Source organism: Andrena cerasifolii, chromosome 11, assembly GCF_050908995.1.
Source record: "Andrena cerasifolii isolate SP2316 chromosome 11, iyAndCera1_principal, whole genome shotgun sequence".
NCBI classification, from domain to species: domain Eukaryota; kingdom Metazoa; phylum Arthropoda; class Insecta; order Hymenoptera; family Andrenidae; genus Andrena; species Andrena cerasifolii.
In genome coordinates this window covers 1,596,910-1,623,165 of record NC_135128.1, presented here as the reverse complement: position 1 = coordinate 1,623,165, position 26,256 = coordinate 1,596,910, and the positions used below count along the sequence as shown (strand labels likewise).

The window sequence follows — 26,256 nt, the reverse complement described above, 5'->3', positions numbered from 1 at the left end:
TTCGTTGCTGATTTTTTTATATTTAGCGAATTATAGAACACTTTTCGAAGATCAGTGTCTGTGGGCTTTTTTGGTCGACTGTTCCAAATTTAAAGTCAGATTTTTTAAATTGAACGTTGTGAATCCAATATGCCGAATATAGTTGACTCTTCTGACTTAATATTGATGAGCAGGATTTTTACTGTTTGATGTTTTTAAACACGTACATAAACAAAACATCAGAGATTTGCTCCCAGAAGCACAAATGCTGCTCCTCAAACAAGATTGCACATAATAAAATCGGATTTCTAAAGGCAACTGGGATAAAACGTTAAGTGAATCAGGCTTTCAAAAAATATCAATCATTAAAAATCTTGCTCATCAATATTGAATCAGAAAAGTCAACTATATGAACGCGTATGAACACAGACGAATAGGCTTAAATATGCAAAATCACGTACACATTTATGAGATACGTAAAAATTTGTCAAAATACGAATGCCCACCCGCCATTTTAAATTTTACAATTTGATCTACAGTATTAGATTTGTGGTACAAATAAAAAAATTGATCTTTATAATAATTACCTCATATTCGTAATCAGCGTCCCCGAAAATCTAGACGCACTATGTTTCTTCCGAATAAGCCCATTTTCTGAAATTTTGCTGCAACATATTGGATTCACCACCTTCAATATCGAAAATCTGACTTTAAATTCGGAACAGGCGGCCAAAAATGCCCACAGATACTGATCTTCGAAAAGTGCTGCATAATTCGCTAAATATAAAAAAATCAGAAACGAAATTGAAAATTTCGGCCGGACAGATCGATAGAGAATTTAATTGCGAAGAATTTAAAAAAAGAATCGTCAAGTTTTCTGAAAAATTACGACCTGTAGGGTGATTTGAACAAAAAACGTCATTATATACCACTGTGCGCCAGAAAGGCACGTGTATTTAGCTAAAATTCAAAGTCAATTTTCTCGAAAACGAGGCCTGATATTAAAAAATTGTATTCTATATTTTCGTCTTATTTTGGACTGTAGAATCACCCCCTACAATATTGACTATCAGTAGAATAACACCCTGTATAGTAGAATGGGTCGCATTCGCAAGTTGCTGGTCAAATCTCCAAACTCACAACGGTTCGCTACCATGCTTTACGCTCCCGCAAGCGGGCGCGCACCCCTCGCCCTGATCTAGCCCCAACCAGTACTAATACCCGGGACAAGGTGGAAAGTGGAATGCGTTATGTCGGAATTAGTCAACAGAAATACTAAAAGTTTTTTTATTAATATCTCGGAAACTAATAAATTCCCGAAACCACAATTTTAGATTTAGAGTCCATACACCCTCCCCACCCCTTTCCTCAAACCTCGTGTCGATCGGCCACTGGAGTCATTCGTGAGTACAGCCTTTCTTTTGAAACGTCCTTTTCTATTTTGTATAGTTATTGAAATTGGGGAGCTGTATTCTTCGTTTTCAGAATTTTAGGGTGGAAAAATTACTTGCAAGTGTATGTATTGCGAGTTAACAATAATTTTACTAAATTATTGAAACGGTGGACGTGTATACGTAAATATTTATTAATATTTTTACTCGCTGATGAATAATCGCTGACAATTGCACGTAGAATATTTTAAAAATTTAGTAAAATTATTTTTATTCTTCCAGTTTGAAGTTGTCCAAATAAAGAATATTTTCCTTTATTCTTTCATGATTATGCAAATTATGTAGTAGAAAAACGTTTGAAAGAAAGTTGTTCGTGTTCGATGCAAGTAGGTATTTCATGATGTAATAATTCATATAAATTCCATTTACAAAATAGGGGGTTTACAAGTCTCATTCTGTAGAAGTAATTCGACATAGATATCACTTGTGTCACACAGAAACGACCATTGTCCTTTAAATTACGAAAAGGAATTTCATTATTTTTCTAGTAGAGTTTGAGAAAATAATTAATAACACTTTATTTAGCTCATCCTGTATATAATATTCCCAGGTTAAATTTTCAGTCTCCATTATTTCTTAATGAAAGCACAAAATGTTTGTTAAGTTTGTATATAAAAATATAATATTGGACCTACATTTTTAATAGCATAAGTACCTTAATTACCTACTTGTGAAGATTTCAGTATCCCCCCGTTTGTTTTTAATGTATATACTCTAATTTCCATTACTCTGTGCATTTAGTGGCACATTTAACAAGGTAAATACTAGTGCATTTTTGATGAACAATATATCTAACATTTCAACGAATACATTCGACGTAATTATAAACAAACTAAAGTTCATACTTACGCCGAATATTCATAGGAGTATTTAGTAAATGATTAATCAGAAGTGTGTTGAATTTCCCTTGTTAGAGGCGCTAAGGAAGTTCCAAGTTGGAACACACAATGAGGACGCGATAAAGATATACAGTTCAAACAAAAAACTTCAACATCACATTTCCCCTTTTAAAGCAACTGTGTACATAGCTTTCATTGAGATAATTGCATACAGACGTTTGGATATATATAGTGAAGCGTTTATGCATGAGATGTATCAAACAGAAATCTACAAAAAGTATATCTAATCGGGATGCCTGCAAATAAGTAGTAAACATGTTTAATTGATGGTTATAATTAGACATCTCTGAAAAATAAGATATTCCTTCATGCATTCAGAAGTGAGAGATTTAAATCACTTAGAAGACTGTCACAAGGCATTTAAATTGGGGCTGACGATGAGACTATTCTAATAATTTAGTATTTGAATCTTCTGTTATAAATCTCTTAGAATATTGTAATATTATAATATTTCAGTATTTGAGTGTAATTACTTGAATGTCGAAGGATCTGTACATTTGCATGTTTCGAATAATGCTAATATATTTGTTACTTGTGGCGTTGGCGCTACATTTAAGTACCTATTACGTCTTATTAAAGCAGATCTTTGATTCGTGCGTTCGATTTGGCAATTTTTTAAAACGATGCACATTAAATGAAGAATATTGAAATACTCAAAACTACTGCCTTACAGTGCATATCAATTAACAAATGGGAAAAATCGATAACCACTCGTTTCGGACCCACAATATTCTTAATTCTAACAAATCCTACCTATCAAGAAGAAAACACAAATCGATAGACATTCAGATACAAATTCATTATAATTTTTTTATGTTTGTCCCCGCATAACTCCTCAGCATATGAACCGATCAAAATCCAAAGTGACCTTTTTTTTATTCGAAAGAGGGCAATATTTTGCCAGTTCTGGTTAATAATAAAGACTATTGTCACCTAATTATTATTATTTTACCCACGTACGCGCATATTTCTTCAGCATGTTATGTCAATATATATAAAACTAAAAAGTTAAAAATAAAAAACAATTAAGAAAATTAAAACCGTCTTGAAAATAATAAAAATGCACTAAAAAGTATAAAATAATTTTTTCCCTTATTTAATCTACGACTCTAATATTTTTTATGTCGGCGCTAGAATTACACAGTGCAAATGATGAGGCGCCAACTTAAAAAAATATGAGAGTTGTAGATTAAATAAGGGAAAAAATTATTTTTTACTTTTCAGAGCTTTTTTATTATTTTGAAGTCGGTTTTAATTTTTTTTTAAATTTTTTTTGTTCTCTTTACATTGTTCAAGTTGATTCTCACTAGTCCCCTATCGGCTGGCAGTTATTCGCCCATCTAAATCTTCTTCAACGAGTTTTGCATGACCGTATTTATACTCGAACATCCATCGAAGAAACCCGTGGAAGAATATTTGAATAGACAGTTGTTTATCAGTAGTTACGTGGATAGCGACAGTGCGCCTTTAATCATTAATCGCCAGATCTATCGTATCGCACTCTAACGCACCGAGCCTTGCCTTCTGTTTCTATAACTCGATTACATCGTCGGGAAACGAACTCGCGGTGGAATGCACCAAGACTAAGTAGTGATGGGACTGTATAACAGTAAGTTCAGCATGAACTCATGAATATCAATCAATTCGATACATACGACATAAGCTCCATTTCGTTAGAGTCGATATTACTCAGGAACCCAAACGTCTCGTTTCATAGAGTTGCTAAATAATTGATGTCATTCAAATGTGTTCGAAATCTGCAATGAGTACCTTCTAATTCCGAAAGCACTTGTAAGTCCATGTATCTATGCTTAGCAAGCATCAAATCTGTGGGAGCAGAAGCAGCTGTACTCATGAGATTTAAACATGTTTTGTCAGGGTTCGATTATATTTAAAAATACGGATCCTGTTCCTTAAGCTACATACATGGGGCACTGACACATTCTATTAAATTTCGATTACGATATTATTGTTTCCATTGCTCATAGTACTCACATAGAATTCGAGCACAGGTATCTCATCCGACCAGTTGAGACTCTACAGATATATCAATACATTCGGTATACTTTTTGCACGTTACCATTTAATTTAACCTTTAGAGGGCCGGGATTTTATCATTGAAATTGTAAATTTTATTTACTTAAAATTTATGCATATATACCACCAAAATGGCCGGCAAAGTATCCAAACTCTTAGGTGGCCAATATAGTGAAATTTTACACAGAAACAGTGTTGCCAATCTGAACAAGCCTAAATGAATAACAGCAGTCAGGTACATTCATATATTAATGTTTCCTTTGGCGTTATCCAGAGCTAACGACGTGGACGTAGAAAGTTTTGTAATACTTTTTTTTTGTTTTGGGAGTTTTTTGTGTTATTTTTGGATTTGTTTTTTTTTTGTTTTCTGATTTTACTATTTATTATGCGAGCTGCAATCGTGCAACCCCCTAATGCCCATGCATTATATAAAATGAATACTGAATGTGTATCTCTATGTTGCGTTTTTTTATCTGTTTGTTCATACTTCTTGTCCTTACAAATGATAAAAATATAATGAATTTATATGTCGGAAATTCGAATTTACGGGATTGATTGTTTCGTATGGAAATCCTCAAAACAGGGTGTTATGCACAATGCAGTGTCACATGTAGAGCATACATAAAGATTTTGACGTCTAGTTTGTCGTAATGAACACAAATTGCACCGTCGGTTTTTATCCAGTAATTTTGGAAAATGACGACTTATTAGTCGCGAGGGTTTGTGCAGATGAGAAGTGGAGTCATTTGCGTCAAGATTCAGTAAAGCTCTTGTAATTTCGCATAATAAATAGTAAAATCAAAAAACCCAAAAACAAAAAAGAGCTACAAAACTTTCTACGTCCACGTCGTTTATTCTGGGTAGCGCCAAAGGAAAGAATAATATGTAACTGCTGTTATTCATTTAGGCTTGTTTAGGTTGGCAACACTGTTTCTGCGTAAAATTTCGATTCTCTGACCTTAGAATCGTGATTAGCGATATCAAAAACCCTTAGAAACATTAGTCCAAATTTTAAAATTTTCAATGGCCATTATAGTGGCCAGCCCGGCCCTCTGAAGGTTAAGGCCTCAAGGGAAGTGTGGGCCTTAGAAATGAGGCAGTGGGAGCAAAAACGAACTAACCCACATTTTTTTAGAAATCGAGTTAGTACCAATAATGTATTCCAATTGGGAGTAGAACATTAGTATGCGACACTAGCGGTCGGTACGCGAACTAGTAGTAATGGCCGACGTAAGTACACAATTTATTGCGGTCTACCAATTTTCACAGTATCAACGAACTGTATGCAGAAATAAATGTTGTGTAACAAATTGTAACGCTACAATGAACGATGATCTCAAATTAAGTTTTCATAAAAGGATCAAAAAGTGGAGCAACTAAAATTGTTCACATTACATACTTTTACATATTCCAAAATTGTGTCTAAATGTATTGTCCACATTCTTGCTGTAAGAAATAACTTTGAAATAAACTTTTGTACTACTGGATCCATATAAACATATAGTAAAAGGTATACTTGCGTCGTCCATATTTGTTATGTTACACTAGCGCCACCGTTCCCGCGGTGGTAGATTCATTTGCCAATAGGCTCCACTAATCATATAAAATAGGAGAAATATTTTTTTTTAACGCGGGTTGGTCCGTTGTCGCTCTCACTGCCTCAAATAGTGGGGCGTTGTAATGAGTGGTGAAAATCACATTTGACCTGCATACCTTCCAGAATATCTTTTACACAACACTTCAATGGGCCCCAAGCTCAACATTACGACGTGCGTTACAAAGAGTAGCACGTTTCAGTTTGTCACGTAAAGAAGCACATTTCCTCGTTTCTGACGAATATTAACATGTTTGGTCTTCCACCACGAAAACTAACATATTCGACTGCTTAGCCACGAAGAATAGCACATTTCATACTTTGCGGCGGAAACTACTTAGCGCATTATCCTGTTTCGCCACGAAGAATAGCACGTTTTGGATTATACTGCAGAAACTATCATGTTTCGGCGCGTGGTTAGTTTAAATTGTTGAAGTGCATTTTGCATCGAAGAATTCAACTTTTGAAAATATTGTTTACTAAATAATAACTCCATCTAATCTCCAAAAGGACACCCCTATACAAATTTGAATCTACATAATTTAAGTATTTTCATGTTTAATAAATTACCGACCTAAGTAGTACTAACAAGGGGAACACAGCATGAGGTAGACACCGATTTTGATGAGCCTTGGATCTATGTCGAAAATAAGTAAATAGGTGTCCGAGCGTTTCTGCCAGTGGGCCTTAATAATAGAGATATTTACATGAAAATTATTAAAAATTTCATAGTGGCTGTGGGGTTTTAGTGGGTAAAAATCCCACACTACCCTGGCGCCCCCGGGGGATTCCCCTCTGAAGGAGTCGGGTTGCATTTTGAAGATTTCCCCAAGTTAAAAAAAAATTTATAAAAAAAAATGTATAGTAGTATAGTAATTTACAAAGTTTGTTTTAACGTGGAGACATCTTCAAAAGGCATCCCGACGCCTCCAGAAGGGAATCTCCCGCGGACGCCAGGGTAGTGTGGGATTTTTACTCATTAAAACCCCACGGCCATTATGAAATTTTTAATAATTTACATGTAAATATCTCTATTATTAAGGCCTATTGGCTGAAACGCTCGGACACCCATTTACTTATATTCGACATAGATCCAGCGTGCCAAAGCTCATCAAAATCGGTGTCTACCTCATGGTGTCCTCCCCTTGTAAGTAAAAACCGCGTCGGAAGGTATTTAAGTTGACGCCCTCGATGTTTCGTAGTCAACCATCCAAATATGCTGCTTTTCGTAGCTAGGTACACTGGGAACATGCTCCTTTTCGTGGCAAACCGCTTAAACATGTTAGTGTTCGCAGGAAAATCCAAAACGTGATAGTTTTCGTAACAACGAAGACAAACGTGCTGTGTTTCGTAAGAAAATTGAAAGGTGCTACTTTTCGTAACACGCGTCTATTATATGTGTCTCTGCAAACCACGGAACACTGTACACTGATTAGAACAGATATAGTGAACTGCTTGTGGTCCAATCCAGTGTTGTATAGAGCGATAACCTTGGCCGTAATCGCTGTCAGATGTCGCCACTCCCAACAGGGTCATGCAGACCCAAAATGACTAATTCACCTTGGTATGCTCAGAGTTTCAAAGTATTGTGCCTTGAGGAGATATAATCAGGTAGCATATAAAGCAAAATCCTTGAGGGTAGGTATGTAAAAGTCACCAAATGCGTTTCTCACCATTCGTTACAGGGCCACACTTGTTTAGTAATATGTCTACATGTTTCAAGGGCCTGAAGGTTTTAATGCCCCAAAAATATTCTCAATATATCCTTGGGTTCTTGATTTACCTAAAAACGCCCAAAGGTCGTATCGACTTTGCAAAATACTAACCTCTGCAAGCTATCCTAAACATATCCCTGAGTTGTTGGGGCCTCACTCTTGACAATCCCACTATCTTCAACTCCTACTGGTTGCACGAGTTTGTTATATCTGTTCCACTAACAACACTCGGTCCCATCACTAGCCAGCACTGCAGACACCACAGAAAGTTGCAAATTAGATGCAAAACCGATCACGGGAATGGGGACACGACCGCTGATGAGCCGATTCCCGGATGCAAATGGATTGAGGGTAGGATATTTCGTAGATCGCGACAGCAGGGTGTCAGGAAAAGGTAGCCGCGTGAGTGGCGATAGAATGCCGTCGCCATGGGTACCCCGTAGTGTGGCCCGCGGGTGTAGTGCGAACGCGTAATCGAGGGGAAGAGAGTGCGAGAGAGACAGTTCAGAGAAGGATCAAGAGCTGACGAGGGTACCGTGGGACAGGGGAAGAAAGAGGGAAGGAGTGAGAGGGGCAAGAAGAGGAACGAAAGTACTGAGAACGAGTGGACAAGAGTGACCAGCAAGACTCCGAAAGGTTACTCTCTGGTGACCAGGGGTGAAGAGAGACAGTCAGACAGGCGCAGAGGAGAGGGAGAATAATGCGGACTCGTTGCTTCCGCTTTGATCAACAGGACGTTCGGGTCTACTCGTAGTAAGTAGCGAAAACTGTATATCTGTCACAGTGACTGTTTGTTACCATTTGCTATTTGGCCGGCGTACTTTTCCTACTCGTCGATTCGAATAAATTTGTACACTGCTCCGAATAATTGACTCAGTGGCGCCCTCTACGTAAACTTGGGCTTCTTTATGTGGGTAATTATGAGTGGAGGATAATTGTTTCAAACGGTGCTAGGTAAACTGGATTATTGAGATGTTTTTAAGATAAGAATACGTCCCCCATCAATGAGAGGTTAAAGAATTTGAGTAGGAAACTGAACGTCTTGTAATTTTTTAGACGAAACTGTTACATGTGGTACTCTAGCCACCAATTTTTAAATATTTCACTTTGCTATCGCAAATTCAATTTAAGTGGATAAAAAGCTGTGTAATAGCTTTAATAAAATAAATTTCGTAACACGATAGTTAGTCTCGATGTAACAGGTCATTGTACTGATCAGCAGCAGAAATTATCTTGGGTTACTAAGGCAAGCGATTAGAGATCAAGGGTTTTGGTTAATATGCTTCACTAATTTTCGGACAGGTAATCAAAAGAGTCATTGATCTAGGGTTCTCATGGAGACTATAAATACAGATAGTACATATGTTTTTCGACGTCGCTGCAAAGCCAGTAGAAGACTAAACTCCTATTCCCTGCAAACGGATAAGTTTTTAGTTAAATGAGAATTTCTCCGAATGAATTTTGAATCTCATAAGAATATATTCGAATAATTTTTTAATCAACTAATAATTTATACAGACCATATAAATAATTTTGATTCGCATAATTATTTTCTCGTTGTATAGGTCGTATGAATACTGTTTTACAAAACCAAGAGGAAATCAAAGCTATGAAGTGTTATTCGTAGGTACCAGTATTTGAATAATTTTGTAATAGGGATTCGAATAAATAATGACAAATTATTTGAATAAATGGCTAGAATAATATGTTACAATTAACGAATAATTATGAATCGGATGAAATATTCGAGTAAATAGAATTTATTCGGATAATTATTGCACAATTAGATAAACATTTATTCGAAGCAATTCGAATAATGCTCAACTCTGTTAGAAGAACAATGGGCTGTAAAGTTAACCGCGAGTTAGAGTTGGGCTCTGATACCGCTATCGAGTATTGCAATTAACTATTATTGATTATGGTTATTAAGTAACTTAGATAGTAACTACCTGACAAATCACGAGAACAACATTCGCTTTTTAAAATCAATCGGAGCACATGTAATACAATACTTATTATTATTTAGTATTATTTCTTGTTTTGTATTTTAACTTGTATTCAATTTCGTATATTCTGAAACTGAAGTTTTCTTTCAACTTCTATCTCAAACAAGTTGTAACATATGTTTTATAAGCTCGTATTCAAGAAAAACACTTGATTTTCTGGGACTTATTTATTTTGTGAGTTAATTTTCATTTCACTGTAGTGGGATAGAGTACAAAAATTGTAGAAGACTTTTAATAAATATTTTATAAAATTCTAAAAAGACTGAGCTTTTGTATTTTAGATGTTAAAAAACAAACGTGTATAATCCAATATGGTAAAAAAAAATGTTTCTTTCTGTTATTGCTGTGTGTTATTACTACTGCTAGTGATCCTCTAGGCAGTGATCGGAACGTGTATCGTCGCTGATTGGTTGCCGCGATTTGGCGCAAAAGCGGAAGTAGACAGAGAAAGAAACTGTAAAAAAGAAAAAGGCAAAAATACTCATAGAAAGAGACAGCAATACTGACAGAAAGAGAGAGAGAAATACTGATAGAAAGAGATAGATAAACGTTTAGGTTATGTTATTTCCGGTTTTGCTCCAAAATGGCTGCGGTTATACCGATCACTCAGTAGAGGATCACTAACTATACAGGGTCAGCGTTTTATCCTGCAACCCGCGCTCGTGCGAACAGGTGAAGTGGCAACAACGCCTCACGGACGCACTCCACTACAACCATGCACCGTCCCGGCGTTCGGAGAGCTGCCAGCGACCGGCAGTGATGTCCGAGCTTCGACAATTTTGGGATAGTCTCTTTCAAATTACCATCGCAAAAAGCTGTTCAGAATTTCCCGGCCCAGGTTGAAAAATTTGGGGCCTTTTCCGTATAACTTTTGAACTTTAAACGATATTGGAATGCAATTTGCGCCGAGAAATGAGAAAAAATTGTTCCCTCTTAATGATGGATAATTTAACATATTTTACATTTACTTCATTTTTTTCTATCAATTTTTTAACCATAGTTTATTTGATACTGTATTTAATGCTGTTCTTAAAGTTCATGGTGTTGATAAACAATAGGCTAGTTGTTTCTGTATCATTACTTTCATAAATTAAGAAATTAAATTTTTATTAAAATATGTGTTAGTTCTGCAGACCTCAGAATCTATTGTTCTGGTTTTCTTTTTTATGATTTTATCCTTAATGCAGTGCATACCTAGACCAGACGTAAGGAGGGGTAACTAATGGGTCGTGCCTTTGATGGTAGCGGTATTTGATTTTTTTTCTAGAAATTTTGTGTCTGAATGTTTTAGCTACTCAACGCCACGCCTATACCAGCTCCTGTTAATGTCATTTTTTGGAACGATGCGCCATTATTGTGGCTTTTACACGCAGGTGGCTAAACATCTCTCCTTACAAGGGTATAGCGCCGGGGTCAACCCTGTCGTAGCTAAAATTTTTGAAATTCAGACGGGTTCGAGATCATTCGACATTATTTTCAAACCTTATTACTGTAATCTGGGGTGTAAGTGGTAAATTGATCATAAAAGTGGAGCGCGCGGCTCGATTACCTGGGCCGGGAAATCCCCAATAGCTCTTTGCGACGTTAATTTGAAAGACACCATCCTAAAATTTTCGGAGCTCGGGCATCACTGCTATCCAGCGGTCGCTGGCAGCTCACCACTGCGTCGAGAGGCGCTGTTGCCATTTTACAAGTTCGCGCGAGCGCGGGTTGCAGGATAAATCGCTGACCCTGTACTGCTACTGTTATGCAACATTTGAACCAAATCAATGACACGAACATTGTGCACTCCGTTTGTCGGTGATGATTAATTTGATTAGCAATTATTGCTATCATAATTATTTCCTTAATCAATTAAAACAATAATAAAAATGGCCAATTACTATCCGGCAGTGCCGCGAGTATCCCTCGAAGAAAGGAAACTTGAACGGCCGTAAGTATTGTCTCGACCCGTTCAAGGATCGTTCCAGTAGGGTCTATTCGGTCAATAGAAAGTACAATAGAGGTCGTGACAAGGCTCATAAACCGTTATAATGCGCGAACCGTTCATTGGAGCACCTACTTATGTCTTCCTCGCGATCGATAGCGATTATTAAAACACGCGAGGCGTATTGCGCCATGTCGTTTGGAAACGCGTCGCGTTTCTGCTTCGAAAGATGAGGTTCGTGAGCCACTCGTGTTCACTAGAGTGATTCATGGAAGTGTCACTTTAGATTGGAAGTTAATCAATTGATTAGGGTTAACGGTATATACCAGCAGCCAGGGCTCGATCTAGGGGGGCGCAAGCAAAGCAGCTGACCAGAGCGGCAACATTGGTAAAAAGAGAAAATTAAAATTAGTAAAAACTTTTTGAAAACGCGGTAAAAAATAGGTAATATATGTTTGACTTTAGAAGCAAACTTATAAATTGTTTTTAAATCACCCTTACATATTAATGATTTTGGATTTTTCCCATTTTCTTATATTTATTTTGTTTCATTCATCAAATCCTTTTTTTTAGTTTTAATATATAGGTGCCTACCTCCTACTTATATATATTTTATTTTGTTTTGTTCCTGCTTTTTTATGAATATTAAATTATACGAAAGGCTTTTGTTATTCGACAAATGATTACAAACAATTTTCACTCACTGTCAAAAATTATATTTCAAAATAATTATTTATAATTGAATAGAAAGAGCGGCAAAAATCATTTTTGCCCAGAGCGGCGGAAGAGCTAGATCGGGCCCCGCCAGAGGCTGACAGCGACCCGAAGCCTGACACTTTCAATTTAATTCTGTGATGCTAGGGTAATGCACCTACTACGATTTTTGTAGACGAATTTATTCAATAAAGAGAAAAGGCAGAAGTTGTTACAAATAATTTGGGCTTTTTATAAACTTCTCCAATTTAAAACCTCTAATGAAATGAGAAGTGTTTTACGTGTTCAAGTAACAGTGTACTCTAAGGTCGGATTAGCCCTTGCAGAAGCTATGAATTTATTTCGATAACAAGATTTACATTCGTTACTATTTGAAGCTATTCAGATTTAAGTTACTTTGGGACGAAATGAAATCCAATTTCGGGAGTTAAAGGACCACGAAAGAGTCTGGAGTAAAAGGTTGAAGAGCATTCCGTATTGAAATACTCCACGAAGGGAGTCGTCAAATTAGCGTAATTGGATTTGTCGCTTTATTGCTTTAAATGACGAGGGGAGACTGGAAAAACAAGATCTTATCAAAATAGTAATTCTTATTCGCGAAAGTGGACTACCCCAGCTGAATGTTATCTGTTACGAAAAAAGAAGTAATAGAACCTATTATATGCAAGATTTTAACACATTGCATTTGTAGCTTGTAGGCACAATAAGAAGCAAAAACATTTTTAAAAGTTACTTTACACTAAAACTGTACTGTTTTTTAAATAAATTGTTTCTAAGGGTAAACAATGAATCACCGACTTATAATCTCGAGAATATAACTAAATTTTTAAAAATTACTAGCTTTGATATTTAGAAGTGCTTAGTAATCTAATTTTAAATATAATAATATGTAAAATTCTGTATTTCATATGTAGTAACTACATACTGCCAAGTTTTATTACCAAATATTTTTCGACACATTCGATTGACACATTTCGTTCATTCTTTCTGAGACTTTTGAATATTATTTGAAGAAATATGGATATACCGGTTCAACAGAAATCGTATTTCCTCTGGTTTCGATTGCACTAATTATTTCCCTTCTTTTGGTTCTCAGTGAGAACTAAGTTAGTACTACTAACTCTATTAAAAGGACCATGAATTTCAGTGGCCTTCTAATTTTCAAGAAACAGAAGTTCCACGAATCCTTAGAAGCTCACTGAAAACTTAGAGTCACAAATCTGCTTACATCATGCTCATCTGACAGCGAGTTAGCTTCATCGAGTCAGGGTCACTGCAGAAATAATACATCCGAAACCACAATTATTCGAATATTTGTGCAATCACCTGCAGTGTTTCAACGAAATTTATTAAGTATGCCTCAAAATTAAGCTCGGCAGAAAGAAACCTTGTTCGCCAATATGGTCATTCCACGCGAAGTCGGACACTTTTCTGAGTAACATTTCGGATTTTGGTGCAACTTGGATATGTTGTGGTCTTTAGGGATATATAAACATGTCTCGAAGGATTTTTCAAAATGTCAAAAATTGTGGATGTTACAGGCCTTTGAAATATAGTGTTTACTTTTTTCCAAAAATTGTAACTGTTGAAATAACAAACTGATCAAAATGACGTTTTGGGTACTTACAGTGGAAATATAAGAGTACCTAATAAAAATTATTTTACTTAATAAAAACGAATATTTGACCATTTATTTCGCAATTATTCTTAACAAATGCAATTTTATAATAGAGGGCCCCTTTTTAAACATTTGGAAAAATAGGAGGATATATGTAGCCCTGAATATATATATATATATTCAGGACTATATCTATATATATATATTCAGATCTGTATCCTCCTATTTTTCCAAATGTTTAAAAAGGGGCCTTCAATTTTAAAATTGCATTTGTTAAGAATAATTGCTAAATAAATGGTAAAATATTCGTTTTTATTAAGTGAAATAATTTTTATTAGGTACTCTTATATCTCCACTGTAAGCACCCAAAAGGTCATTTTTATCAGTTTGTTATTTCAACAGTTACAATTTTTGGAAAAAAGTAAACACTATATTGCAAAGACCTGTAACATCCACAATTTTTGATATTTTGAAAAATCCTTCGAGATATGTTTATATATCCCTAAAGACTACAACATATCCGAGTTGCACCAAAATCCGAAATGTTACTCCGAAAAGTGTCCGACTTCGCGTGGAATGACCCAACACTCGAAATATAGTAAAACGAAACAAGTTAATAAGGTTTTATTTGTAATTTTGAGTTGTCAGAGTTTCATATAAAATCTAGTTCGAACAGTGAGTATTGTCGAACAATCGTGCTCATTTGGGACAAAGCTGGCCGTCTTCGCGTTGGGTTGCATGCAAGCGATTGGACACGGATCCACGAGCGTGTAAATGACGTTAGAAAGTTGCGAAAGAACCAGCTGACTCATCCGTGGTGCGCTTTTTTTCATTGTCGCGGAACAATTCCGTATTGCACGTTAGCGAGGGAATGAGAAAATGGAGAGGAAATTTATCAGGCTAAGTGATTGTTTAGAAAATCTTGGGACAGTAAAAAATGTATAGACTGCATTGTAATTTTTAGTATTAACAAAGAAATACAGACTGAACAAGCGTGGATGTTTAAATCGCGTAAATGGTGATCCTTTGCGCAGAAATAAATAAAAATCTCCGTTTTCGATAAGATCGACTTGAAAAAATCGTCGAACATATGCGCACTTAAATAAAAATTAGCAGGATTTATGATTAAATATGGTAGAATAGCAAATGTAATTAATCCTTTTGCAGAAATATGTCGAAACGGTAAAATAACTTTTGTTCGAGCGATGCTTTATTTTCGAAAAAATTGAATTTGAAAATCCAGTGAGTACGCGTTAGGACGGAACGATACTATATAGGCGAAAATTTATATTTGAATTTTCAGTTGGCCTGGGTGCGGGATAGTTGTCTTTTGATTAACCAAACACAACTGTAAACAAAAAATTAGAAAATATTCATGTCTGCAGGTTCCTTTTTCTCCTCAAAATGATCATATAATCATTTTTAGGAGAAAAAGGAACCTGCAGACATGAATATTTTTCCAAATTTTTTTACAGTTGTGTTTGGTTAATCAAAAGACAGCTATCCCACATCCAGGTTAACTGAAAATTCAAATTTATTTTATAATTAAATATTATGATTCTTTTGAAAAGAAAGGCTTATTAAAAAAAGCTACTCTACAAGATCGACTTTTTTGCACACGGGGATTCATTTTATTCGTTATTGTACCACATGTAAATATCTAGAGGTACATTTTGGTGACCTGTGCAGTCCTGTGCACGTACCCGAATGAGTTTTCAAAGTCGATTTTTTTTAAATCGGAGGCTTGCATGAAATAATTTCATTCCACTTGTTTTATTTATTTTTGCACAACGAATCAACCTATATCCAGTTGTAGCACTTGTTCTCACCCACCCTGCACATTTTTCAATTTTCATGTTTTACTTTTCCTGTAATTTTGAGTATCATTATACGTGTTACTTTCTTGCACATAGGTATTAATTTTAACGGGAAGTAAAGTGATTTTTAAAATTGTATTTTAACAGTACGTTTATAAATAACAGGATCAATACTGAAGAGATGCGTAAGAAGCGCTTTAATGATTTAGGTTACCGTAGAGTTTCTGACATTCAAATATTTAATAGGTACCTACATTTCTGATACGTATGCGAACGGGATTCAAAATGTTAGAGAAATGGAAGATTGTCGTAAATAACAAATGTGCAGCAATTGGCTACGTAGGTGTTTCAAAATCAGAGTTGTGCATAATTACAATTGAATTACTCCATGAATTATAATTACAAAATAATTCAATTATATCGTATTCAATTGCATTGTAATTCGTAATTCAGATCACGCATTCAATTAAAATACATCGCAATTCGTAATTTCAATGTATTTGCAATGTAATTTAATTATAATTACGAATTAAGAGGTAACCAAATTGAGAGGTAATAAGAGGTGGGAAAGAAATATGTAGGTAAAGGTTTCGAACAGAAAAAAATTATTATGAGTCCTGAATATGGTATTATTCATAAATTTATAATATATAAAGAGAAATAAACTCCTTTGTTACATTTTTTCCACTTTTTTCTCACTTCTTTAAAGTTTTGAGCTGTAATTTAATTACATTGTAATTCAATTACACGCACAATTACAGTAATTAGGAATTGAATTAATTGAAAAGTTTGCATTATGTAATTGAGTTATAACGTAATTGAATTACTATGTAATTGAAATACAATGTAATTACATTACTATGTAATTGAAATACAATATAATTAAATTACTATGTAATTGAAATACAATGTAATTAAATGACGTAATTGAATTGAGTGTAATTGGAATACAATGTAATTAAATTACGTAATTAAATTACAGTGTAATTGAAATACAATGTGATTAAATTACGTAATTAAATTACAGTGTAATTGAAATACAATGTGATTAAATTACAGTGTAATTGAAATACAATGTGATTAAATTACAGTGTAATTGAAATACAATGTAATTAAATTACAGTGTAATTCAATTGGCACAACTGTGTTGAAAATTACGTTCAATATACATAAAAATATTTAGCGTACATTTTTCACTTTCGCAATATGTCTTCCTTGTTTGCGTGTTTTTGCATAATAGGGTTTTATCATAATCAATGCTAAATATACCATACGCACCTGCTTTGATAATAATTGTATAAACTTCTACAATTAAAAATCGCGAAGGAAACCATAGAAATTCAGCATCGGGTCAATACTTTCTAATTTGACTCGTTTTCGAAACTCAACACGACTAAAAAATATAAAGCAATGATATTTTTGCAAGATAACGTTGTAAAGACCGAAGAAAGGAACAAATTCTATGCTATCTGCGGGCTCGAATCTCGAATTCGCTGGGCTCAACACGAGATATTTATCGGCGGAGATTAAAACGGGACTCTCCGTGTGTTACTGCATATATTTAACTTTTCCTCTGGGTCCAGGCATGCACACATATTCGGGTACCGTAAGTTTTCGGTTTGGTCAAGGTACACGAAGAGCGGCGTCTAGCGCGCCGGAAGAACTGAGAAAACGAAACCCTATAATTTACATGTGAAACGTTTTCGAGGAAAGATTGTCGCGTGCCCTTTGGAAAATTACAAATATTGTAGATTGTTTTCTACAAATTCAAGGGGCGATTTTTAAGAATTAATGGGCTGACTTTTACAAATATGTAGAATGAGTTGAAGACTGGTAGACTGTTTTTTATACATTTATATTGCAAACTTATTATTACAAACTTGTAGGGTAATATTAGAAAGTTAAGGTTGACTTTTACAAACTTGCATGATGATTTTAGAAATGGGGAGGTTACTTTTTACTGGTCGAATGGTAGATACTTGCCAACAACAAGAATTTTATTTATATTTAATACAATTAGGGATTGCAATACGATCATTTTTTTTTGTTGATGGCTTGATTCAGATTTTTAATTTTCTTTTGGATCAGAGTTGGTTTTTCATGAGATACTTCGGTTTTCGTCTCTATTAATATTTTATGCTTTTTTTCACTGACAACGTAGTAGATATCGACGGAATTAACGAACAAATTATGCGCTACATTGCTATATCTAATTTATTGAATTACCGGTACAAATTTCAGGGTATTTCTCGCGATTTACCGGTAAACCGGTAAATCGGAAATACCTAATTTATTGAATTACCGGTAAAAATTTTAGGGTATTTCTCACGATTTACCCACAAATTTTTACCGGTAATTCAATAAATTAGGTATAGCAATGTAGCGCATATATGCGTTCGTTAATTCCGTCGATATCTACTACGTTTTCAGTGAAAAAAAAACATAAATTATTAATAGAGACGAAAACCGAAGTATCTGATGAAGAACCAACTCTGATCCAAAAGAACATTAAATATCTGAATCAAGCCATCAAAAAAATGATCGTATTTTCAAGTAGAAAAAGTAAAGAGAAAATATCTACAAATATCTACAATATGATTACTTAATGACTACCCCACTAACAAGTGTAGAATCTGAGATCGATTTATCAGGAAAACAAAGCTTGGATAAATTATGTTTTTTGCGTACTTATTTGTTAAAAAGAATTGTTAAATAAAAATTATTTAATTATGTGTGTAAGTTAAGATTCTTTTCATTATTTTCGAGGTGAAGGTCCATATTAATAAGTATTGTCAATAGTTAAACAAGTATATATATTTTGTGTTATATCATTTTATATTTTAGGTTCAGAATAGTTTCATTTGCATATATTTTTTATAATGCTCGATTAGAGTTAAAAAAAAGTTTTTTGTAATTTTTACTCTTATATTTTCAACACCTTAAAAAATACCGGTAAATTATCGGTAAACCGGTTTTGATTGAAAAATTTATCGAACTATCGGTAATTGAAAAAGTCGGTAAATTTGCAATCCCTAAATACAATCATGGTCCCTAATTCCATTACGCAATTTGAAGTGTGACTACTGGTACTTGGGCTCTTACTGTTTCCCGGATTTACGGATATCCGAGTCTTGTGTATCCGAGTCTTGAGTATCTGAGTACTCGAATACCCACAAAATGTATATTCGGATATCCGGATACTTATTTAATTTAGATTCGAGTACCCGAGTATTTAAGGGAAATTAAGAGAAACTAAATTTCCAAAAATGGCTTCCTTAACAAAAGAAACCCATGTATGCATACCTGCAACATCAGTAACTTCGGAGAGGGTCTTCTTTACAGCGGATAATATTGTATCCACCAAAAGATCATGTTTGTCACCGGAAAATATAAATAAACTTGTTTGTATGTATGACTGTAAATAAAATATTAATATAATTCCCTTCGCATTTCTTGTTTTAATCACTTCAGTTAACTTGCTCCCTTTAATTAGAATCGATATAAAGAAAGCTTTATTCAGCCATGATGATAAAATATCCGAAACCGGGTACTCGGATACTCGAATCCAAGTACAGATATCCGGATGGTAAGAGCCCTAACTGGTACTACTTTTTAACTGAAGTGATAAAATAACTGAATAGATTTTGGAAATTATTTGTCGTAACAAAATTATATGTCTATGGAAAAAAATATGTGTTAAGATAAAAATATGTATGATTTGGTAAAAGAAAAAAGTTATAAGTTCTTAACAGAGCTAATAAGAGATGCTACTACCTATGAAATAATTAATTTTCCAATCAAGTCTTTTTATGGGAATGAATATTAATTAGAATTTCCAACATCTATGCTATATCTAGAAAGTTTGTGAAAGTTTCAATTAGCCAGTGTTCGGATGATAAAGGTTCCTCCCTAATTTGTATAAACGAGCTACATATTTACCTTACAAGGGGAGGACACCATGAGGTAGACACTGATTTTGATGAGCCTTGGATCTATGTCAAAAATAAGTAAATAGGTGTCCGAGAGTTTCTGCCAATGGGCCTTAATAATAGAGATATTTACATGGAAATTATTAAAAATTTCATAGTGACCGTGGGGTTTTAATGGGTAAAAATCCCACACTACCCTGGCGTCCGCGGGAGATTCCCTTCTGTAGGCGTTGGGGTGCCTTTGAAGATGTATCCACGTTAAAAAAAAATTTATAAATTCTTTTTTTTAACTTGGGGAAATCTTCAAAAGGCATCCCGACTCCTTCAAAGGGAAATCACCCGGGGCGCCAGGGTAGTATGTGATTCTTACTCATTAAAACTCCACAGCCACTATGAAAATTTTATGTAAATATCTCTATTATTAAGGCTCATTGGCAGAAATGCTCGGACACCTATTTACTTATTTTCGACATAGATTCATCGTGCCAAGGCTCATCAAAATCGCTCTCTACCTAATGGTGTCCTCCCCTAGTTCGTAATAAATAATAGTCTGAAAGAAAACCTTGTAATTACAATATTTAAATAAAGTATAATTTTTAAAGTAGCACATTGTATCCGTTTAATAAGAATTCTTTTACTTAATAGACGATTTGATGAGAAGACAATAATTTGCTTTTCAATGTGGTCGACATGGTTGACGTATGCGTGGTCGGGTTTACACGACTTACAATCAGAACGGAGTAAACGTTATCAAGTATTCTTTCTTCGGTTTGAGATTATTATCAAAAGTAGTCAATTGCAGATATAATAGTGAACATTTATGATAAAGTGTTTGTCGATGAGTAAGGTACGTATTCGCAAATGTGTTAGTATTGTTTCTGCGAATTAATTAATCTTTGAGCGGGTTTTTACTGACATGCGCAGTTACTAAACTGTTAAATATTAATTTAATTCGAGTTTAAATTAATTTTTAATTAGATTAAAGCTGTCACGCGGTACACAATAGCAAACATGTGTAAAAAAATCACTATATTGAAAATACATATTTATAATAAGTATAGAATCGTAAATATAGAATAAATTATGGTCAAAATGAAACACCAAGTACGTTTTCAATGTTCATCCTAATTTTAAATTGTCTGTAATATTTGTATTTGAAATTTGGAAGTATTGCCTACTGTGGGCGTCGCGTTATGTGTAGGGTGGATGTACCAGTAAATGAACACGTACCAGTGAATGGACATTTTATATTAAAATGAGTAAAATAAGTTATTAAAATGAGCAACTAATTAATTAGAGACTTCTTTTAATTTTTTGCTTCATATCCAAACAATTTTTGCAGCACGTGGAATCAATCGCGCTGCAAATATGATTTTATAAAAGTGTTCATTAATTATCCTTAAGTGTTCATTTATTGGTGCGTTTACCCTACACTGTGTTATTTCAACGATGTGCAAGATTTGCAAAAGAAATCTTAATGCTTTTATATGTTTATCAGTATAACAGGCAGATACTTCCATATCACTGATATGGGTTTAGTAGGTGATAAGAATTAAATGAAGGTTAGCGCAAGGATTCAATGATATCATTAATATCCAAGTGCACACGCTCCTGTAAAGAGAAGCTTAAAAACTTGTGCGCAAATTTTGAACAAGCTCGTATGAATGTATAGAAACACAAAGAGAGTAAAGTTCATTTTAATTGAAAAATTTTACTTTTAATTGTGTGAATAGTTTGCAAAATTGTGAAAAGGGGGAGGGGTCAAGTATTGTTAGCGAAGTGCTCTGTCACTATTTTATGGCGATTCGAGTACATGGAAAATAGTTTGCTAAATAATGGAAGCAACACATAAATAAACTAACAGTAAATTGTTAAAATAGTGTCAGAATGATACTCGAAAAGCATATAATCACTATAAATAATGAAACACAAACAATTATAGTAATTACAGATGAGTATAAGTATTTTGTTACTTGTAATAATTTTATTTCAACATTCCTTTACCGATGAATTTAATACAAAACTACTTACATTTTACGCACTTAAATTAATGATCACTGAGGTTAATGTTGCGCGATTTTATAAAGTTAGAAAGTAGTGGGTAGATATAGTTCGCGGTAAATGTCTACGGGCATTCAGTTTCTTAGAAAAATGAGGCCGAAAGGAAAAAAATAAACCTATTTACTACCTACTTACTAATAGTAATTAATTTTATAAGAATTGAAAACTGAGCCAAAGATTTAACCCTTCGTGGTCACGCGGGGTGTATTGTACCCCAAGAATAATTTTCGAGTTAAAATGTCGTGTTCTTACGACTTCTACAGGAGATTTATCGCAAGAAAAAAAAATTAAAAAATCGCTTTTTCCCACAACTGTGGGAAATCGCTCATTTTCAACTACAAATTTTATCATATTAAAAAAACCAGCGGCCATGGCCGTGATGGAAACACCGGTTCCCGTAAGATTACCGAAGTTTAAATATCACGGGGCGGCGTACTGGGGAAAGATGGGTGACCACCACCACCTGTTCTGTTCCTGGTGCGTCGCTGCTGCTAGGACCCAAAGGAGAGAGGAGGGAAAAAGAGGAAATGACTAATAATATAAAATATATTATATCGTTTGTTGGGCAAGATAAGCAAAATGCTTGGAACGCCACCCTGTGTTAAAAACACACAGGAAAAACAAAATTACAATACAATCATATCAAAATTTACATTTCTAGAAAAAGACTGTTAGACCATGATTGTATAAGTATTACGAACGTGCAATTATCACTGAAAAGTTAAAAGATTCAAAAATATGATAATGGTAACTCGAAAAAATGACGCTGGAGTACAGTGAACCCCGTGTGACCAACTTGTGATTATAAGAAGGTGTGACCACGAAGGGTTAAAGGAGAGTCATCGCATTGTACGTTTGTTTTACTTACATATGCTTAAAATTTAATTAAAAATTGATAACGCGAGTAAAAATCGTTAATTACATCATCTCGAGATGACTGTTTTAAAAATTCAACGACGTTAGGTACTTACATTCCATGATTCCTGTTCAAAACTGATGTGACGACGTGAGTCACAATTTGAAAACCATCCTCTGATTCACATTTTGGAAATGTTAACAATTATTCAAGTAGCGCTCTGTCGATAGGATAATATTGAAACTATTTTATAAACTACGTGGTATAAAATCTAATCTTCAGGCGTCCAGTGTATATAAAACTATGCATTAAGAGAAGCTTTTTATCAATGAACCGTTAGATTGAATTGTCACTCTTGTATGTAATTTATCGAATTTGCGTAAGATTCTTTTCATTCTGTTGTATTATTATTATTATTAGTGACGTAAAAGTATAAGGAAAACGAAAGGAGTATAGATTTTGAATGAAATGTTGCTCATTCTTCTTGCTATTTTTCCACATAAATTCAGTACTTCAAAGCAAGCGGGACTAAGACCAGCTTGAATTATTAGTAATTGAAATTAAGCGAGATATACTCATACACTGACAACTCGACATGTGAGAAAAGGCCTTGGAAAACAAATAAGTATTCATGTATAAAAGCATCATCTGCAAAATACAACTGTGAATTAAATAATCTAAATTATAATAATCAGTTTAAGCAAAATTCGGATTACCCAGGTTTGACAGTGCATTCAAAACAGACGTGAGTTGCGTTTCACATCGATTTCACCTTACGGTTTGTGTATTTCACGGTATATATTGAGTTTAGATAAAAATTGAGGGGTACTAAAATCTCACTGTATTTTATACATCAATGGTCTCTGGATAAAGCTCCACATTTCTCCCCAGTGTCCATAAATGGGACGCACAGTGGCTCGAATATCAAAGAAATGATGAATATGGGGATTTTTTAAGTCGTAAAACCTGACTTTATGGTTGTTTCCATGATAATAAAACAGTACGAAACGATATGAAAAAGAATATGACGATTTATAATCGCGCCTTCCGAGATTCGTACCACTGTGGACCGTCAATTTGTACAATATTTCCGGGCCGGTGTTTTACGGAATATACAAATGCTTCTAACTGCAAAACTAAGCATTACACAGTTCGACAAAATTTTACTTTTTTTCGGACTTGTAACATTCAAAAGCCGTTTCTTATAGGTTTTCATGCTCTGATAACGAATCCCCAAGCCGTTTGTCGCCATCACCCTCAGTTTTTGAGAAATTCGATTTTGAAAAAAAACCTGCAAATTTTCAAATTTGAACATCTTTTGTGTCGAAACGGTAATACTTATTCGGTTGCTCGTTGCGTCAAATTATTCTATGCACCCTCCCGAATACAACGATATAAGTTATTATTGCATTGTGAACATTTAAATATGTTTAAAAGTCGATCAAAGGGAAAAGGACTCCCGAAATGCACCCATTTTTGAAGATATATTTCAATTTATTTCCAAAACTAAGAGTCTAGGAGAAAATCTGACCATTCCATGCGATGCAGCAGACATTTTTCCTTGGGAAAGCATTAACAGCAGTGGTAAGTCACGTTTTGTTTTCAATACAGAAGCGAAATAGTTTGGCAAAACGGGCGGCGCGGACAGTGGTAGTCAAGCGCGTTACGCGATTCTGTAACTTTGAGCGGCAGTGGATCGCGCGCCACCGTTGACTACCACTGTCGATGCCGCACGTTTTGCCAAACTATTTCGCTTCTGTGTCGAAAACAAAACGTGACTTACCACATCTGTCAATGCTTTCCGAAGGAAAAATGTCTGTTGCATCGCGTGGAATGGTCAGATTTTCTCCTAGCCCCTTAGTTTTGGAAATAAATTGAAAGATATCTTAAAAAATGAGTGCATTTCGGGTGTACTTTTCCTTTTGATCGTTGTTTAAACATATTTAAATGTTCATAATGCAATAATACCTTATATCGTTGCATTCGAGAGGGTTCATAGACACAAAAGGTGTTCAAAGTTGAAAATTTGCAGTTTTTTTTTCAAAATCGAATTTCTCAAAAACTGAGGGCGATGGCGACAAGCGGTTTGCGGATTCGTGTTCAGGGCGAAAAACTCTACAAGAATCACCCAGTGGATATTTTGCGGAACAAAAATCGTGTTGCACAGTGTTACCTACCATTACCCTACTTGGCTGATACGCTTTTAAACTGTGGTTTACTTCGTATAAAACAATAAAGACACCTCCGTTTCTTCTCGCCTTTTACATAGTATACTGCAAAACTCAATACATTGTTTAGGAATAGACTTTTTAAATCCCGGACTTTTAGCCCCACCTTACCCTACACCTGTATCAATATTATTATGTTACCAGGAAACGTCGATCAAGATCACCTATTATAAATTGTATTATGTAAATTTATTTTAAGTAAATCCATAGTATTATAGTTGTCAAAATGATTGTTCTCGAAAACTGCACGACTAATCAAGAAACTTATTCTACATAAGAATTCATCTCCTGTTCCCTTATACTGGTGTTTATTGGACATCCTGTATAATTGTGTGTTCATCAACATGTTGCATTAATCCTTCGTTGACACTTTGGGTGTGAGCCACCCATAAGCTGATTTTGACGCTCTGTACCTTCTATATGCAAAATAAATACCTTTTTTCCAAAGCCGATTACTAAACTATTTTTTCTCTCAAAATATTATATCCGAACATCAACTCTGTTGACGTTTAGCTTAGAAGCTAGATATTAAAATATTGAAATTTGTCAAACTTTCAATTTTTTAAAAATTGTCTTCGTTTTTTCTCGACATGTGGTAATCTATAATTTTTTAAGAAAACTGTGATAAAGATTAAATAAAAAAATTATTGGAATACATTCCAGAGACCTTGAAATTGACCCATGATTTTTTTCATAATAATTGGATTCTTTAGAATGGCACTGGATCAGAAATTGCTCTGGGTGTGAGCCATCCAGGTATGGCAAAGTTGATCGAAGAAGGGAGTGTGTCAACGAAGGGTTAACTAACAGCGAATTCGGTATCTCGCACTGACTCTATGCTGATGCCAGAAAATGAGTTGTATTGGTTGATTCTTATAGAGCTATCTTCGTCTCTATCAGAAGCAACTAATCCAACTCATTTTCTGGCATCAGCACAGAGTCAGTGCGAGATACCGAATTCGCTATAAGAACAAATGAGTAAAGGCGAATGCAGACTCTACACCTTGGATGTGCATCGCGGATGATTCATCCACAGTGAATTCATCAAGAGCAGAGACCGGCTCTACTTTGTTCACTGGCTACTTTGGATGAAATGCAGATGGGAACGATCTATACACCTTTCACTGTGGATGAGTCATGCGCGATGCACATCCAAAGTGTTAAGTCTAAATTCGCCTGGAGACTTAGGGAAAGGGACAGAATGTATAATTAATATCGGACAGCATATTCCAGAGAATGAGAATCCACGTCTTTCGACACAGGTTCCCAGTAACAGTTCCTCCCGCGCAGTAATTCAACTTCCTCTGGCGTAGCAAACACATTAAAAAAATTATTATCTGACTAGCCGACGCCGTCTTCTTTCTTCCCTGGCACTACTCCCCTCCTGGGATCTTCCCTTCCCTTTCATTATTTTTCCACAGTGGC

The 26,256-nt window shown here is 34.8% G+C and overlaps 1 protein-coding gene across 8 annotated transcripts in view; it reads left to right on the top strand.

Annotated features, from left to right (window-relative positions):
* The window catches only part of LOC143374540 (uncharacterized), a 179,134-nt gene that overhangs the window by 2,414 nt on the left and 150,464 nt on the right, over window positions 1-26,256 (top strand). For 5 of the 8 annotated variants that reach the window (XM_076822728.1, XM_076822723.1, XM_076822727.1 and 2 more), the window contains exon 2: window positions 8,043-8,428. The exons of 1 other annotated variant lie outside the window; for it this stretch is intronic. The gene's annotated coding sequence lies outside the window, so the exon portion shown is untranslated. Of the gene's footprint in view, window positions 1-3,707; window positions 3,939-8,042; window positions 8,429-26,256 lie in introns of those variants that run through there. 2 more of the 8 variants (XM_076822722.1, XM_076822725.1) reach the window with 2 other exon arrangements.